Source organism: Solanum verrucosum, unplaced genomic scaffold (assembly GCF_900185275.1).
Source record: "Solanum verrucosum unplaced genomic scaffold, falcon-dt-bn FXZP01000150.1, whole genome shotgun sequence".
NCBI classification, from domain to species: domain Eukaryota; kingdom Viridiplantae; phylum Streptophyta; class Magnoliopsida; order Solanales; family Solanaceae; genus Solanum; species Solanum verrucosum.
In genome coordinates, this window is record NW_026020371.1 from 2,171,032 (window position 1) to 2,176,779 (window position 5,748).

The window sequence follows — 5,748 nt, forward strand, 5'->3', positions numbered from 1 at the left end:
CTCATGTGTGTACGTCACTAAACTTACATTCCAAGTATTATATCTTATCCTGCTCAACTTGAACCCTTTAGACTCTAGGGTTTATCTCCAACCCTCTAGCTTAACGTTAACTCCACTGCGAGTCTCATCAATTAGAACTTTGTCACCTGCAAATAACACATACCATGGAATCTCACCTTAGATTTGCCGCGTAAATTCATCAAACACCAAAAAAAATAAAAATAAGCTAAAGGTTGTTCCATAATGCAACTCCATTAAAAAACTGAAAAGTACTCTGAGTCTCCTCCTATTGTCCTTACCAATTCTAAGCTCCATCGTACATGTCCTTGATCAACTTTGCATACACCATATGCACACCTAAGCCTTCAAGCATCTCCATAGAGCCTCCCTTGGAATGTTGTCGTAATCTTTTCTAGGTCGATGAACACCATGTGTAAGTCCATTTTCCTCTCCCTATGCTGCTCCACTAGTCTCTTTACAAGATGACTGACTTTTGTAGTTGAGCATCCTAACATAAATCCGAATGTCGCAAGTCTCCATTGACGTTAATATTTTTTTTTCAATTTTATCCTTATTTAAATAAAGAAAATTTTACTTAACCAAGAAACTACTGTAGAGCTACGTCTTTTTCAAGGTAAGAGTAAGTTATTAAAAATACAGTAAAACCTCTATAAATTAATACTGGGTAAATTAATAATCTCTCTAAAATAATATTTTCCTCTGATCCCGACTTGGGCCAATGGAAAAAATCACCAATTTCAATAAGATAATAAGATAATATATTTTATAAAGACCTCTATATAAATATATGGTCCCATTAATATCATAAATCAATAATTCTTTAAAAGTACAAATATATCTAAGACAATTTAGTGAAATATGATTCTATTGTGTTCTGTTTTTTCTTAAAATTTAAATCTAGTTGAAGCTCAACTCTAACTTTTCTTATTGCATCTAAGAGCTCTGGTGTTGTCTTTTCGAACTGCACCATAAAATTGTGAAGAGTTTTAGATGCAATATGTGCTTCTTTATGCGTAATTGGTTCCAAAGGTATAGTATCATCTTCAACTTCATCATCAACATTACTTTTTTCGATGGTATCCACAATTTCTTCTAAGCTCTGAACCTCTGAACATGTATCACTTTCACCCGAATAATCCAATAGGTTATTGACATCCATTTTATTATGGTAACCGAGATCATTAATCATGACCTCAAGTTCATGAATGACGTTATCACAAGTGGCTTCATTCAAATTCTTTGAGATTGCATCCCCCAACGAATTTACAGTGCTGAAATGTCACTCTTTGAGCCTACACCCCTGACGTGGCTGACACTCGAGAACCATGGCTGGCCCCAAGTGAATCCTTGGTCTGGCTTACTTACTCAGCGGAAGACTCTAAGCATTATTACAATGATCAAATGCACTTACTCAAATTGTTAAATAAAATAACTTAGAATGTTTAACAGTCAACATTCAACTTGGCCAAAATGGCAACTCAAGTCTTAACATATGAAATGATAATGTAAAGACAATTGAACTACAAATTGTCTGACTGTCTATGAAGCCTCTAAAACAAAGAGGAATGTCGGGACAAGACCCCTGATCATCCTAACAATGAAATACTAAAAACAAAGTAAAAGGAGTCCTCCGAAATGCAATGAGGCTCACCAACTGACTCTGAGTGCTCAACTAGATCAACGAGGCGCTGGATGATGATCCTGGTCACCTGCGTCTGCATCATAATAAAATGCAGACCAATTGGCATCAGTACATTGAATGTATGAGTATGCGAGTTGGAATGCTAAACAAAACTTAAGCTTGAAAAGAATCTAAAAGAAACATTTACCTCGGCTTTACTCAACTCCTGAACAACTTAACTCAATATAAATCAATAAAACACATGCAATATATATAAAACTTGTAAAACATTGGGAAAACAACTTAGTTCGTTAAAGAAAATGCAATAACGAACTTAACTTTACTCATGTAATAAAGTAATATAGTTTATGTGGGATTTTCTCTAACCAAAAACCACCACTATGAGTCTAAGTGGTGATACAACGTCTTGCCCACGTTGCCAGAACTGTCCAATACTTTGTCGTCATATAGAACGGTTAACTAAGTGGATCCACTAGTCTATGCTAAAAGCATCTTAAGGAGTCACCTAAAAAGTATGATCCTTTACTACCATGATGGCTACATGGTTTATGGACACTTGAGTTAATATGAACTCGCATCCCCATATCAGTCCCAAAACTACTCCTAAAATATACTTAGCTCAATGATTTAAAATGAAAACTTCTTTCTTTGGTTTGAGATCATTACTAAAAACTTTAGCTTAAAAGCTCTCTTGGAAATCAGTGTTTCCCTTTCTTGTTCAAATGTGAAATCATTTTAAACTCTTGGGAATACTTAGTTCCCTTATAGCTTTTTGAGAAAATGAACTCTAACTCTTTACTCTTTACTTAACTTGAAACTTAAGTCTTAAAACAAAGTTAAAACGTTTGTGAAAGACTTTTCAAAACTTTATAAACTTCTCTCAACCTGACTCTTAACTTCACTTGACTTGACTTTTACCTTTACTTGACTTGACTCTTAACTTTCCTTGAATTGAATTATGGATTCAAGGATAGTGATTGGTGATAGGAAAGATCTCATGATGTTTAAGAGTGTTTGTACATAGCTAAACATGAGAAAAGATCAAGAAATCACCGTCTTGGAACAAGTCCGCAATGCGAAGTTTCATTTAAATATTTGATCGCGAAATTAAATTTTGAGACAGAGGAGTTCGCGTCCCAACCGCGACGCGGTGCTGGTTTTTGTTCACTGGGAGAGCAAGTCCGCGATGCGGTGCTGGTTTTTGTTCACTGGGAGAGCAAGTCCGCGACGCGGACTTGCGTGCCAAAACCCGCTCGACTTTTCCCTTCTTCATTTTCCGCCCCAATTCACCTAAACTCGACTATCTTTCTTAAATTCTTTTTAGATTCCAATACCCAGCATATGTACCCAAGAACCTAACTCAAAGTAACTCTAAAACTCGACGTAAAGATCTCAGAAACATCTCAATTCAGCCCAATTCAAGAACGATATCAAATTCCAGAATACAAATCAAGAACATAAACTTTCAAACTCTTTTAGGACGATTTCACGCTGAAATAAAAATATTGTGGGTGAACAAACTCAACGTTATGAAAGCCTCACATACCTTGTAGGATTGAATCCTTGGCGAATTCCACAACCAAAATCGCAAGAACTTGACGAATCTTGAGTTTCTCTTCTCCTTTCTCCTCCTTTTTCTTCTCTCCAAGGCCTAGCGTATTTCTTAAGTGTGTAAACTGAACTAACTCAGTTTAGACTCCAAATAATTACTAAAAAACGGATTTAATAAATTGGATAAGGAAAAGACTAAACTACCCTTCAAAAATCCGGATTGGACATTTCCTTATTCGAACATTCCAACTTCAAATGGGCATATCTCACTCATACAAACTCGGAATCGCACAAACTCGGCGGCGTTGCAAAGATTTTTCCAAGATCTTTCCTACGATATCTGGAACCACACCTAACTCATTCTGAGCTAGGAGTTATGGTCGTTTGAAGTTGACCAAAAACTCAACTTAACATACTTAACAAATTTTCAGATTTTTATATTCGTTCCAAAAATTGTTATTTCCAATTCCTAACTTCTTCCTAGTTATTTCAAATTGGCGAGATGTTACATGAAAACAATTTGCTATTGTCTCTTGCTGAACATTTGTTGTCCAAGCAATGATTGCAAAATTGATAGAATCCAAAACATTAATCTTTGCTGGATCAGTTTGTCCCACTTCATAGCCTTCTAATATCCTACGATAATATCTGTTATGCTAATACATCTTGAAAGTTCTTATTATCCCAGCATCCCAAGGTTGAATTTTGGATGTCGTGTTGGGTGGCAAGAAAAACAATTCAACATTTTGTAGTCCTTCAATATTTCTATTATGGGCTGGACAATTATCTACCATAAGCAAAACTCGTCTACCATGCATTTTGTGGTCAAATCAACGAATATATTCATCAAAAAGAACAGTTGTCATCCATGCTCTTTTATTTGCACGATAGTGACAATTCAATAAATGTGATACATAAATTAGTAAGATATAATGATTTTGATGTATTCGTTGTACTTTATATATAATATTTTTTTAATGTGAAATCAATAAATATGATACATAAATTAGTAAGATATAATGATTTTGATGTATTCATTGTACTTTATATCTAATATTTTTTTTTATGTGAAATCAATAAATATGATACATAAATTAGTAAAATACAATGATTTTGATATAATCAAAATTAACCTTCATTAAATCTCAAACCATTCTTTAAATTAATAAATATTAATTTATCGATTAAATAATATGTCTATAAAATAATAAAATTTCATGGTCCCACCTATATTAATTTATAGATGTTTTACTGTAAGTCTTACTTTCTAGAAATTAGTATTTTTTTAAGGGGTATACCCAAGCTAAAAATACTAGTATTTTGAAACAGAGAGAATAAATAATATTTTCTTTAAGAAAGCATAAAAAATGACAAATTAAATGAATCGGAGAGTAAATATGAATTATACAAGGATTGCATGAGAATTAAATTCCATAAACCACCTTGAGCTAATGCCTAAAATGCGTCTAAACAAGTACACAAACGGACATATAATGCCAAAAATTGTCCCATTTCCCACTAGACGCTGCGTCACTCAATATTATCCACACTCACCTCTCAACCCCAGTCATTATCCAAATCCTCACCTACAAATATATAAACAATTTGCCAGTGAACAAGTGATCTTATTTCTTTGAAACATAATAATACCCTTTCCGTTCTTTATAGTTGTCATGGTTTTCTTTTTTCAAATCAAACGATAAGAATTTTGATTAATATTTTACGATGTATTTTTTCATTATATTGATATGCAAAAATTGCAATCTATATTACTTTTTGTATAGTTTTTAAATACTATTTTTTTTAAATTTAAAGTATCGAACTAATGTAATCTAATTTAACTTTGAAAATTAATCAAATTGACTTTCGAAAAGCACAACATCACAATTAAAAAGAAAACGAGGGGGAGAATTTTTTCAACATATATTCCAAATATTGTTAACCGTCCAATAAACTCCAGCCACTCCATTGACCCTATGCAAATGACAAATTTATCAATCATCTATAGTTTTTTATAAACTAAAAACCTCCTTGTAGTAGGGCTATTACTGTCATTTAATAAGAATCATGACTCACTAGTGCAATTTCTAATTTCTAAGATTATCTTATGTCCAATGATTTTATGTAAATCAAAAGAGGAAAAAAAAAAGAGCAAGAAATATGAGCCTCTTTTTCTGTTTATTCTCTTAAAAAAAACAAGAAAAAAAAACCGTTCACAGATCACATCTTTGGAATTTTAGTGGCTTCTAAAATCTTGTTGGATAACATTTTCAGGCAAAACAACATAAGAAAACCCAATTCTCCATTTTCAAAGAATCTGTAATTTCTGTGTAAATAACAGTTGTACAGACAGCTCTCACTTTTGGCACCATTACCTTATCTGTGGATGGGGTTAAATTGATTTTTTGTGCTTGAATTGTACTGCGCAATTGTTTTGCTGTGTTCTCGTACAGTTAGGGTTTATATGTGGATCTGTTTCTTATTTTGAATTTTGTGGGTTTCTTTTTGTGAATAAGAGGAGCCGTTCGTTACTG